This window comes from Telopea speciosissima, chromosome 3 (genome assembly GCF_018873765.1).
Source record: "Telopea speciosissima isolate NSW1024214 ecotype Mountain lineage chromosome 3, Tspe_v1, whole genome shotgun sequence".
NCBI lineage: Eukaryota > Viridiplantae > Streptophyta > Magnoliopsida > Proteales > Proteaceae > Telopea > Telopea speciosissima.
In genome coordinates this window covers 35009065-35023337 of record NC_057918.1, presented here as the reverse complement: position 1 = coordinate 35023337, position 14273 = coordinate 35009065, and the positions used below count along the sequence as shown (strand labels likewise).

The window sequence follows — 14273 nt, the reverse complement described above, 5'->3', positions numbered from 1 at the left end:
GCCTATTTATGGAATAGGTCAGCTTACAAAATTAGAAACTTAAGAAATAGTAACTCCTAAAAGAAATAGCAATTTCTAAAAAAAATAGAAACCTAATGAAAATAAAAACTAGGCTTTATAGTTCAGCCAACATGCAAGGAACAAAATTAGAAACACAATAATGACTGAATTAGAAACTAGGCCTAATAGAAATAGAAACTAAATAAAGTCTTCAAGTTGCATTCAATCTCCACTAGTCTGTCACTTTGTCCATATCAGTTTTAAATCACTGTTCATGTGTCACGTGAACAATAACTTTTTTTTTTTTTTTTGAATTTTGTCTGTCTTCTTCATGCTTCTCTCTAGGTTGAGGCTGCCTTAGGTGATGCTCCATCAAACCAATAGAAACTTGCCACATCATCAGGCTAGGCTGCCTCTCACAGCAGTCGAATCCACAACCTTGCTGGGCTGGTTTTGGGGCTTGTTTCTTGCGGGTACATTTGGACTTGTGATCTACATAAAAAATACATATGAAACATTAATCAGTGAGCGACTTCCAACAAATGCTCGTTTTGCCGCTCAGCAACACCAATCTGCTGGGGAGTATAAGAACAACTAGTTTGATGTATTATGCCATGATCAAAACAAAATGCAAAAAGCTCAAGTTGGATATATTCTAAAGCATTATCCAAGCAAAAATATTTAATTGACACACCTAACAGAGTCTTTATTTCATTATGAAACTGCTTGAAAATAGATAAAAATTAGACCAATTCTTTAATAAATATAACCATGTGATTCGAAATGATTGTCTACAATTGTAACAAAATATGAAAGACCAAACTGACTCTTGACACGACACGGACCCCATACATCAGAATGAACTTAAAAACAATGAGGAAATTCGAGAGGCATCACGAGAATGGGATGAGGTACAATAATGTTTTCCAAGCTCACACACTTCATACTCAATTCTAGAGATAGTCTTGTTACTGGGAACCATATGTTGGAGTTTGTAAATAAAAGATGTCCCAGCCGATAATGCCACTGAAGGGGAGATGACATATTAATATAGGCCATCCTTCTCACCCCTTCTACTAATCGTCTTCTTTGTCTGGAGATCTTGAAAGAACACAACAAGTAGGATAGAAGGTGACTGAACAATTTAATGATTAGTTGACTAACATAGAGAAGATTTAAAGGTAAGTTTGGAAAAAAGAAGAATAGAGTTTAATATAGAAAGGGAAGGTAGAGAGACACAACCAAAATCAAACACTTGAGTAGAGGATCAACAAGTATGACTCTAGAAGGGTCAAGGGTGATTAATCATATGAGAAGAGGAAGATATGTAGGATTTACTAGTCATATGAGAGGTGGCACCATAATCAATGACCCATGGTGTGGAGGAAGAGAAGGCAAGAAATGTGCCAATACCTGAGTGAGCAATAGTAGCAGCAGATGTAGATGCAGATGCAAATGTCTCAATTTGTTGAACATGCAATGTCTCAATTTGTTGAACATGCTTACGTAATTGAATTAATTCATCTCGTAATGGAGAGACATGCTGACTGCCTTTAGATGTAGAAGCAACGTTGGTGTTAGAATAAGACATCGCTATAGAACTCTAATCAAAAGTAATAGTGTTAGCAGATAGCAGCTGAGCCCACTCGATTTTACCATGTTTTGCCCAACATTTTTCAACCATATGATTCATCTTTCCATAGTACGTATAGTGCATGCCTTGATCTGGTGGCTTTCCTCTGCCTCAACCATGGTTCAAAATTTCGCGATATGTCCCCGAAATTTCGGTAATTTCGACACTGCCGAGATGAGATGGGCTTCCGAAATAAAAAATGTTCAAATTTCAGAATATTTCGGTAAATTTCGGTATATTTCATCGAAATTTCACGAAATTTCGGTATATTTCGTTAAACAATGTGTATTTAACTATTTATATATCAGGGTCCGACCGTTTACTGTCAATCAAAAGTGCAAACCCAAAACACCACTTTGAGTTCATTTTTTTGCAATATGAAGGTTTAAATGTGTTTATTTAGCTTAAATAAGGGTGTACATGAAGTATCAGGCCTTAATATGGCCAAAACCCCACCGAGATGGAGTGCCAAAATATGGCAGAAAATATCATATTTCGGCGAAATTTTGGTATATTTCGGAAATCTCAACCAGCCCGAAATGGCGAGATGAGACGAGATTTTATACCTTGGCCTCAACCACCACCACGACCTTGGCCTTCCACTGAACCTCGACCTCTACCAAGAAAACCAGCACCACGTCCATAACCCCCACTATTTGAAACAAGAGCTGAATTATCCTTAAATGAGGTTGATTCAGATTTGGTAAAGGAGGGAGACACTAAACATTGAATCCGACAAAATGCCTCATTTATGGGTGGTATATTCTCGCTTGCAAGTATTTGGCTTTTGGCTGGTTGAAGGTTAGAGTCTAACCTAGACAAAAATTTAGCAACCAGGAATTCTACACGTTGAGATTTAAGAACTTCAATATCAGTAGAAAGAGGTTGGTATACATTGAGTTCCTCCCACATGCCTTTTAAAGAAGTATAGTAGTCGCCGACAGATTTGTCAGTCTGCTTAAAAGAGAAGAACTTGTCATACAAATCATATACTTTGGTCATATTTTTATTTTGAGAATTGCTTTATTATGGTCCAATAACCTATAGGACAGATTACTGGACAACAACCCACGACCGGATCACAGTGAACCAAACTCAACAAAATTTATGGGCAGAATATAGGAACAGCATTATCTCCTAATCTGACAGAAGGATGGGACAGAGAACACAATCAAATGGCGGTCTTTAAGGGTTGAATATGTATCCAAATTCTTAGGTTCAGCCATTGGTTGGATTGAGAGAAACTGGTAGGAACAGAAAATAGAAGGTTAAGAAAACAGAAAATAGAAACTAACTACTTAATCTCGTATAGGACTTAAATCCCTAATATTTGAGCTTATAGAATTGGCCCATTACAAAAGTAAACCCAAAAATATAAAGCCCATGGTACATACAACCCATTGGGCACTCAAAATAACCCTATTAACTCATTCTTGGTCCAGTTTGATGGTCTGGTTTTCTGCTAGCCTTCTTATTCTTTTGAACTGCATCATGCTTTCTTTGAGATCATCCCAAACACAACATTACATTGGCAGCCACAGAGCGGTCCATACTATTTGTCTATTTACAACCAACTAAGTATTGTGGCATTCTTTGTCGTCCACTCCTTGTACTCAGAAGTCGTAGCAGATGGTGGTGCAGTCAGATAGTCCATCTTCCGTTTGGTGGTGATATAAACTCTAACAGCCTGTGCCCAGAGAAGATAGTTGGATGCACCAATAAGCTCGATAGATGTAATTTGGACATTGAGGGAGTCCACTGGGGATTTTGAATCGCTAATTATGTGTACAAGAGAATAACCAGCAGCAGTATATGGAATCACCACAAAATCGACAGAACGCAGACCAAAGGCTAACGAATAAATACCACAATCTGACAGATGTAGAATCCCAATTGAAATCAAAATTCGTTCTTTGGATGGGCTATAACTCTGGTTGGAGATAGTAGGTCAATAGTTCATCAAAACCCTACAATATGATAAGAATCCAACAGTTCGATAATAAGCAGTAACAAAAAAAGAAGAAGCAGATTTCGAGACTTTGAACTGGTTTTAAGGGAGATTTAACACCGTAGCACAACTAAAGCTTGAATCAGTTTAATTCTATGGTTGAAGGACCTTACAAGGAGGGCCAACAATGGTCTAAATTGCCAAGTGAATCTGATGGCCAGATTCAAATAAATGACAGTTTTCGATTCTGCCAGAAATACCACAAAAACAGGGTATCGCCAAGAGTTTATCCTGCAGTGAACTTCAGTAGCATAGAGGCTTGGATCAGCCTCAAGATAGGGTCGAAGGACCTTACCAGTAGGGCAATGCCCTAAAAACTCAGATAAAACTGATGGCCAGATTAAGAGTATTGGCAAAACTCGATTCTTCCAAAAGATCCATAAATTAGGGTACCGGCGGGAGAGAAAACCCATTAACTTGATATAGATCGAATCTTGTAGATATATAACTTCATGAAATCTCTTTTGTAGGAAATCTCCTTCATGTGGATAGAATATACGAAAGAAACCCTAGTTTATTTCCATATAATCATCAGCTACGGTTTATTAAGGTTCTAGGTTTCGGTTTCGAGCCTGGTTTCGACCAGGCTCGAAAATAAAATATTTCGCGCACTGTAAAATTTCGGTCGAAACCTGGAAGGTTTTGGTGGATGGCTTCGAGGCCCAAATGGCCCAACTAGGTCATGAAACTTCTAGGAAACCTTCTAAACATAGTTAATGCAGCCTTGTTGGAAGCTACAGATCGGGAGAGTCAAACTCACGAACACAAGAAGAAAGAAATCGCAATGGGTTTAACATGACTCTTCAAGGACACGGGAAGATTTGCAACTCTTCAAGGAAGCAACGTAACTTTCCAGGTGATGTAGATCGAAATATGAAGAAAAAGAGGCCAAAATACTGTTCATGTTACTGTTCACGTGAACAGTGTCACAGCCCCTTATTTTGCCTTGGTGAGAATATTATTATAAGATTTTGTGGGGCCCAGGACCAGATTGCATGGTGCTTTATGCGTGGGGATTTAGGAGTAGTTTAGTTTCTTTTTTGTTAGCTATTTGTTTCAAAATTAGAGTTTCTATTTTAGTTGCTTAGCTGAGTTAGAGTTTCTATTCTGGTTACTTTCTATTTTGGTCCCATTACTTGTAAAGCAAGTCTTAGCCATATAAGAGACTTCTATTTTATTTCTTTCTATTTTTGACTCATCCCCTTGAGTCTATTTATATATTGTAACTTGCCCATAGAGGCACCTCACGATTTAATGAAGTTGATTATTATTGCTTTGAGCAAGTTTCCTCTTGTCCATGCGAGTGACTTGATGGGCTGCGAGCTTGGTTAAAGTATCGGTACATATCGTATCGGCAGATATGTATCGGTATCGTTCGGTAACGATACGATACATACCGATACGTCTCTCTCTCTTTCTTTCTTTTTTTAAATGTACTGTCTCGGATTGTATCGAAATGTATTGACCGATACGGGCCGATACGATATGATACGATCGATACATATCGATACGTCCAGTAAAGGGTTCTGTGGGTGGTTTAATACGTATTGATATGTATCGATACGTATTGGACGATACGTATCGATGCGTACCGATACATACTGATACATATAGATACATATCGATACATATTGATACCATCGATACATTCCATAAAAAAGCCATGTTCGATATGTAAGAGCTATGCTCATTTAGTGGTGAAGAATTAATTAATGAAATATTACTCCTTTGACTATTTTGGAATCTTGTAGTAATGTACCTTATAACCCTGGTGATGTAGATTGAAATGTGAAGAAAAAGAGGCCAGAACACTGTTCACGTGAACAGTATCACAACCCCTTATTTTGCCTTGGTGAGAATATTATTAAAAGATTCTGTGGAGCCCAAGGTCAGATTGCTTGCTGCTTTATGCGTGGGGATTTCGGAGTAGTTTAGTTTCTATTTTAAAATAGATCTAGTTTCTACTTTGTTAGGTATTTATTTCTAAATTAGAATTTCTATTTTAGTTTCTTACCTGAGTTAGAGTTTCTATTCTAGTTACTTTCTATTTTGGTCCGGTTAGGAGTAAGGGGGAGCCGTGAATAGGGAGCTAGCGTCAGCTCCTATTCACGACTCCTCTAATGAGGGGTATTTTTGTCTATGGGTTTTTATTGTTTACCCTATTTAATTTATGGTATTAGGGAGCAGTCACTTTAACGGCTGCAGTCCCAATTGTGCAGTTCTTCTTTCTCCTTCTCCTCTCTTCTTCTTTCTTCTTCTTCTTCACTTAATCTAATATGGTATCAGAGCTAGGACTGTAGGAGTCAATCTAACATCCTCGAACCTTCTCCATTCTCTTCGTTTGGATCAAAACAAGGTTGCGACTTTGGAGACCTAAAGCTTTGAGAATTTTCGTGATCTTATTGTGAAGGGGATGTAGCACCCTATGCTGCAACTTTGTGGAACTGTTTGAGACTAGTTCATGTCTACATAAAAGAACTAGGTCTCAATTTTTGGTATGTATGAAGGTTGAGATCGATTCAGGTGCTGTTTTGCGATTTGGAGACTGATATTGTTTTTTTTTTTTTTTTTTTCTGAATCGATTTATTGGAGGGTATTTATTTTGCTGGCTGGTGTATTGATTTCACTACAAAATCAATTCCAGAATTTTTCGTGGTTGATTGAAGCTCTTATCTTCTTGCTGGCTGGTGTTTGTTGGTTGTGAGTGATTGAAGATCATATCACCCTGTTGTCCTACAGTTAAAGAACTGTTTGTAATTTCAGAAGTGTTTGCAAGTTGAGAAGTGCTTGCTGTCCTCTGTCCGAGACTGCTCTGTGAAGATTCAAGGTGTTTAGTTAAGCATGGGTGATGCAAAGACGACTGTGACTGAACTGTCCTCCTCTTCTCATTGCATTACCGAAAGGAAACTTGAAGGGATTTCTAATTTTCAGCAATGGAAAAAGGTGGTTCGATTGGCCTTGAAGGGGCGTGATCAACAGGATCATCTCACAAAGCCAAAGCCTGAAGGAGACACGACATGGGATACAGTGGATGCACAAATATTGAGTCAGATGTTGAACTCAATGGATAATCAGATTGCAGACCTGGTTACTCACATTGACACAGTAAAGGATTTATGGGAATACTTGACTCTATTCTGGGAAGGACAACTTGTCTCGGATTTATGACCTGTCCCAAGCATTTTATAAAGTGGATCAGAAGACTCTGAGTGTAACCCAATATTTTGCGGAATTCAAGCAACTATATGAGGAGTTGAATTCCATTCTTCCTCTCACATCTAATGTGAAGGAGATGCAGCAACAGCGAGAGCAGCTGGCTGTTATGGTATTTTTGGGTGGACTTCGAAAAGAATTTGAGCCAGTACGGTCTCAAATTCTTGGTGGGGATAGATTCACCACACTTCCAGAAGCTTTTTCTCGCCTTTTACGGGTTTCTCGTGAGAACAGCCAAGACTCCACCCATGGTAATGAGAGTTCAGCACTTGCAGCCTTTCTCAACAGTGGGCCTAATGGTGGGACAGGTACGGGTAGCAGTGGTTGTGACCGTGGTCGTGGGTCAGGGAACAGTAAAGCACCCACATCCGGTACTTCAGAGACTTCAGAACAGGTGCGTACTTGTCATCATTGTGGCAGAGCTGGTCACATTCAGCGCTTTTGTTGGAAGCTTCATGGTAAACCACCTCAGTTTGCGAATTCAGCCAGCAGTGATCCGGTGGTTACTCCTCCTTCCAAGCTTGAGGGTAAAACAGTGACTATGTTTGATGAAGATTATGAGCGATTTACTCAATTTCAGAATTCTCAGTCATCTCAGTTCTCCACTGCTACCCTCGTTCAGCCAGGATTACTCATAAAGAAAGTCTCAGCCATATAAGAGACTTCTATTTTATTTCTTTCTATTTTTGATTCATCCCCTTGAGTCTATTTATATATTGTAACCTGCCCATAGAGGCACCTCACGATTTAATGAAGTTGATTATTATTGCTTTGAGCAAGTTTTCTCTTGTTCATGTGAATGACTTGAAGGGCTGGGAGGCCTGGCTGAGAGAGTCAAAACCCTAAGGCTGAGAGAGCCTGGCTGGTGAGAGCCGAATCTAATGTAGGAGAATCTTGGACTTGGCCGATCCAATTGGTGGGCCCCACGGTGGACCTCACATGAGATGGACAACATCTTTTATTCTCAGTGTATTTATCTTTTATTTTTTGAATGTATTTGTTTTAGTTTTTATTTAGAAGTAAGTTAGTTGGTAGGAAGTTATGACTTCCCTCTAACAAACGGTTGATGTAACTTCTTCCTCCCTCCCCACCCCGACGATTTATTTTTGTTGTATTAAAAGGCTGCAAACAACCATGTAAAGAAAGAATGGAAAAATGAAAATGAATTTGATGTTTGGTCGTTTGGTGCTTGGAGCACCTTTTCTCTCTCTTCCTCTTTTCTTCTCTTTTTCTCTTCTTCTACCTTCATCTTCATTATGCGCAGGCACAAAGGGATTATATTTGTAGAGAGAAGGAAACTAATAACTTTTGTATCATCAACCTTTACAAGGGTACCAATAACAACCAAGCTGGTAAGCCTCAGATATTTGAATGGTCTTGTCGTATCTGTTGTATTGAGGAAAGGGTAAAGATATATAGGTATATGGGCACTTAGGAACAATCTCCTTGTCTCCGAATGAGAAGCTACACAGTGAAGAAGAGCAAGTGCATGGCAAACTCGCTTAGATGCTCCCGGTGTTAGGGTTGGTGGTGAAAGAAATGGATATATTGAAACTATCTCCTGTAAGAGAGCAGCAATAGTACCAAAAGAAGTACACAACAATGGGGCCAAATCTTGGAATATTTCCCTCTTATGGTTTTTGGAGGAGAAAAATAACCAGAGTTCCATGTTTTTCATTAATTCATCGTCAATCCTCTTCAGTTCTAAGTAAGTCTCTTTTTAAGGATACAAACAAGGGGAAAGGGAGAAAATAACTGCCTGCCTCTCTAAAACGTAAACAGTAGAAGGAGAATAGAAGCATTCAAATCTGGTCTTGGCAGTTACAACTTCTAGTAACCATAAACTAATTAAAATAAGAGAAACTATTTAAACTAATTAACACATGTCCTGATGATAGAAATTAGATAAAGAAATAAAGAAAAAGACACAACAAAAAAAAAAAGAAATGTTCTTGTCCATTCAATGTTGTTGTCTCCACGTGGGGTCCACCATCAAATATCAATCCAAAGGGAAGCTAGGGAAAGCTGAAAGAAACTGCTGCTTGTACCTCCTTTGATACACTTTAAATTCACGATCCTTGGTGATGTACCGCTCAGAACAGAGTATCGATGGCAAACACAAAGGAAGAGGAATATTAGGAGAGGAAGAAGAAGAAACTAAGGGGGGAAAGAGAGACCGAGAGGAAGAAGAATTCAAAAGAGAGAGAGGTCGCAAGAGGGTGAGGAAAGCTTCAGCCACGCAGGGGAAGAAGAGAAGAGAGAGACATTCACCCAGGTTTGGGCTCTGATACAAAATGATGGGGGGATCAGGAAAAGTGAAGAAGGAAAGGAGAAGATTAAGGTAGAAGAAGAGAAAATGAGAAAAGAAGAGGAATTGATGCAGGAGAATCTTGGACTCGGGCCGATCCAACTGGTGGACCCCACGTGGAGACAACAACATTGAATGGTGGACAAGAACATTTTTTTTTGGTTGTGTCTTCTTCTTTATTTCTTTATCTAATTTCTATCATCAGGACATGTGTTAATTAGTTTAAATAGTTTCTCTTATTTTAGTTAGTTTATGGTTACTAAAAGTTGTAACTGCCAAGACCAGATTTGAATGCTTCTATTCTCCTTCTACTGTTCACGTTTTGGAGAGGCAGGCAGTTATTTTCTCCCATTCCCCTTGTTTGTATCCTTAAAAAGAGACTTTCTCAGAACTGAAGAGGATTGACGATGAATTAATGAAAAACATGGAACTCTGGTTATTTTCTCCTCCAAAAACCATAAGAGGGAAATATTCCAAGATTTGACCCCATTGTTGTGTACTTCTTTTGGTACTATTGCTGCTCTCTTACATGAGATAGTTTCAATATATTCATTTCTTTCACCACCCACCCTAACACCGGGAGCATCTAAGCGAGTTTGCCATGCACTTGCTCTTCTTCAGTGTGTAGCTTCTCATTCCGAGACAAGGAGATTGTTCCTAAGTGCCCATATACATATGTATCTTTACCCTTTCCTCAATACAACAGATACGACAAGACCATTCGAATATCTGAGGCTTACCAGCTTGGTTGTTATTGGTGCCCTTGTAAAGGTTGATGATACAAAAGTTATTAGCTTCCTCCTATGCACAAATATAATCCCTTTGTGCCTGCGCATCATGAAGATGAAGGTAGAAGAAGAGAAAAAGAGAAGAAAAGAGGAAGAGAGAGAAAAGGTGCTCTAAGCACCAAAAGACCAAACGTCAAATTCATTTTCATTTTTCTATTCTTTCTTTACATGGCTGTTTGCAGCCTTTTAATACAACGAAAATAAATCGTCGGTGGGGGGGGGGGAGAAGTTACATCAACCGTTTGTTACAGGGAAGTTATAACTTCCTGCCAACTAACTAACTTCTAAATAAAAACTAAAACAAACACATTCTAAAAACAAAAGACAAACAGATTGAAAATAAAAGATGCTGTCCATCTCATGTGAGGTCTATCATGGGGTCCACCAGTTGGATCAGCCCGGTCCAAGATTTTCCTGCATCAGATTTGGCTCTCACCAGTCAGGCACTCTCAGTCAGGCCTCCCAGCCCTTCAAGTCACTCACATGGACAAGAGAAAACTTGCTTAAAGCAATAATAATCAACTTCATTAAATCGTAGGGTGCCTCTATGGGTAGGTTGCAATATATAAATAGACTCAAGGGGATGAGTCAAAAATAGAAAGAAATAAAATAGAAGTCTCTTATATGGCTGAGACTTTCTTTACAAGTAATGGACCAAAATAGAAAGTAACTAGAATAGAAACTCGAACTCAGCTAAGAAGCTAAAATAGAAATTATAATTTAGAAACAAATAACTAACAAAATAGAAACTAGATCTATTTTAAAATGAAAACTAAACTACTCCTAAATCCCCACACATAAAACACCATGCAATTTGATCTTGGGCTCCATAGAATCTTCTAATAATATTCTCACCAAGGCAAAATAAGGGGCTGTGATACTGTTCACGCGAACAGTGTTTTGGCCTCTTTTTCTTCATATTTCGATCTACATCACCAGCGTTATAGGGTAGAACACTACAAGGTTCCAAAATACTCTAAGGAGTAATATTTCATTAATTAATTCTTCACCACTGAATGAGCATTGCTCTTACATATTTAAAGAGAAAAATAAACTCTAATTTTCAAGCCGTAGTTGCAATCTATCCTATGGCTATGATTAAATCAGAAATTACATCATAAAATAAAAGAAAAATAAATATCAAAGTAAATCCTAATCTAAGCTAGACTCCTTGACAATTAAGAAATACTGAAAATTAATAAAACCTAATTTAAGGAAGGCGGGCCGTTGAAAAAATCGGATAAGGCATGCTGCCTTCATGAGGCCGTCCAAGGGGAGGGCAGGCTCTCTCATCAAAACTCTCTTTCTCTCCCCTCAAAATCGTCCAAGTCTGTCCATGTGACATTAGTGGCGGCTAGGTTGTTTATTCCATTCCTAAAATATAGGAGCAGTAAAGTTGTTTCCCTAGTTGGGGTTTCAACTCTTGTTCCATGAGTTATCCTCTTTCTAGAATTAGGTTTCCAAAATAATAGCAATCTCCTCCTCTAAAATAGAAAACTGTAATCCTTTTAGCAATTGGTTGGATATCTTGAAGTCAAATCCACATGGCAAGGGGTGATTTGGGTGAATCGGCCTTGATGATTTGGCCTAGTCTAAACTGATTTGAAGCTTGGTCTTGGCTTGGTTTGGCATGTAGGTCTGAGCCTACATCATTCCCTCCAGTTTGAAAAGAGTTCGTCCTCGAACTCTTGTGCCGATCAACAGTTCTCGTCCTCCACCAAGGTCGAATGAAAGCCAAGTAAATCCGTTGTTGGTGTTGGTAACATAGTTGTCATGGCGGCATGGTGGTCCGAGGCGGTTGAGGCTTGTCTAAGCGCTTAGGCGGTAAAGCGGCCGCCTAAGCGGTAAAGGCGGTCTAGTCACTCTAGTGTTAGTTTTCCCCCTCCCCCCTCCCCCCCCCCAAAAAAAAAAACACTCAATACATATCATATCTTATATCAATAAAAATAAAATTTAAGCCACTACAAACTACAGAGTACAGAGAAGAAGAAGAAGGTAAGAACTAAGAACTAAGAAGCAGAATTGATTAATTGAAGCATCAAAGAGAGAGAAGCAGCAGGCTGTAGCAGATCAGCAGGCGTTAAAATAGAAAAAAAATAACAGAGAAGCAGGCTGTAACAATGGAGTTAACATTAAAAAAAAAAAACAGAGAGAGAGAAGCAGCAGGCTGTAGCAGACTAGCAGGCATCAAAATAAGATAAAAAAACAGAGAAGCAGGGCCTGTAACATGCGTTAACATAAAAAGTAAAAAAAAAAGAGAGAGAAGCAACAGGCATTTAAAAAAAAAGAGCAGCAGGCAAAACACTCAAACAGAGAAGAAGAGTAGGGAAGTAGGGGCTTACCTTGCCAGAAGAGTCTCGTTTCAGCATAGTTATCAAGGCGGCAAGGCGACCACGGCATTTGAGAGCCTTTTTAAGCGCCTTGGCGATAGGGCGGCCGCAAGGCGTCGCCTTGGCGAACAAGGCGTTCTAGTGTTCTTTTTTTTATATAACCATTTTATTTGGCACAAATAGCATATTAAAAATTATATAATTCTACTTCTTTGCCAAATAAATATTAAAGAGTCAAACCAATGCAAGATATTCATCCAAAAAAACAAATTAACAAACTAAGTTCATCATATTATCATAGCAATATAGCATATAAATATGAAAGTATGAAACAACATTATAAATTATTAAATATAAAGCATAAAGGGTTAGTAAATTATTATACTTACCTCTATGATGCCAAAATGAGTGCTTAGGCAGTAGGCCCTAAGGTCATCTACTATATTTCTACTCATGTGACTCTGTCAATCAATACTCAATAAAAGAAAACATAAAATAACCTAAAATAGTAAAATGCCAAAATTAAGTAATCATTAAAGCTTAAACATTCAAATACTTAAAGTGAAGAAAAGTCTAAAAAAAACCATCCAAATTCCAATACAAATTGTTTAACAAGTACTTCACTACTTCAAATTTTACTCCCAATTAAGTATATTCAAATCATCTTCTTCCTCCTGTTCATTGCCCACAACATTACTTTGTATACCAAAATCATCCTCAACATCTTCATCATCATGCACATCCTCTTGCTCCAACTCCAACCCGAACTCCAGTTCGTCATCTGAAGACTCCTCACGGACCCTATTGCGCCGTAAATAAGAGGCTAATGCTGGAGCCGCTCCACTGGTTGATGGTCCAGACCTCCTTGCTCTATTGGTGCCATGAAACGATGAAGATGCTCCAGAAACTGTTGATACAGTTCTCCAAGTGAGATCATCCCCAGGATGAACTAATTCATCATCTGATACGCCAGTCATCCACTCACTACTCCAATCTAGATCATCAAGCACCAGTGGATTAGAATTTCTGGATTGTTCCCTTTTCTCTTGGAACCTTACTTGAAGACGGCGATTATACTGGATGTAGACAAGATCATTTAAACGTTGATGCTCTAACCTATTCCTCTTCTTGGTGTGAATCTGAAGAACAATTAACAATATACAAATATCACTTTTATTCCTAAATCATTCTTTCATAAAACTACACAAAAAACAAAAAATTAAAATTAAAATTAACTTAGTACTAAAGTTTTCAGTTACTCACAAACTCAAATATGCTCCAATTGCGCTCACAACCAGAGGATGAGCAATAAAGTCCAAGTAAGCGCCTTGCAAGCTTTGTAAGCTCAGGTGTAGAGCTTCCATGTTTTTCCCACCAAACGACTATAAATATATATATAAGAAAAAATATAGATTAAATTAAAATCAACATGCAAAATACAAAGTACAAACAAGTGAAACAACTAAACAATATAAATTAAAAAGAAAATTACTTACTAGGGTTCAACTTGTCCCTTTGTCTAATTGCCATCTCCTTTGCAAAACTTCCATTACTTCCAGTATAAACAGCAGATTGTGCACTGATCTTGTCTTGCAAGGTTATATCAGGCACCATCCTTGTAAGAATATCATTAAAGGCATCATTTGCTTTATGCATCAAGGAGTTGACTACAAATTCATCTGATTCCTTCTCAATTGCACTAAAGTACTTGCTTGGATTGAGGAGAAATACAGCCAAATATATTGGTCGCTCCATCTGACTTGTCCAACGCCTATCAATAATTTTATGATCTTCTTCCATTTTCTTTCTATGCCTTTAAAATTTGATTTTATGTTCTTCTTTGCCTCTTCCATTGCAATATATACTTCAGGCAGTGCAGGCCTCTCCTCTCCATCTACTATCCTCAATACTTGAATAAGAGGCAATGATGCTCTCAAGCAATCTTGCACACCATTCCAGAAAGGTGTGGAAAGAATTATTTCAACAATTTGCT

General features: G+C 38.3%; 1 protein-coding gene and 1 long non-coding RNA gene across 3 annotated transcripts in view; both read left to right on the top strand.

The window, feature by feature from the left end:
* Window positions 1-14273, top strand: part of LOC122655714 (TSL-kinase interacting protein 1-like) — a 53222-nt gene that overhangs the window by 7089 nt on the left and 31860 nt on the right. The window lies entirely within an intron of this gene.
* LOC122655715 lies at window positions 3241-13665 on the top strand. The gene is made up of 3 exons (XR_006331997.1): window positions 3241-3255; window positions 7435-7442; window positions 13536-13665. It is a non-coding gene; the product is annotated as an uncharacterized LOC122655715 (long non-coding RNA).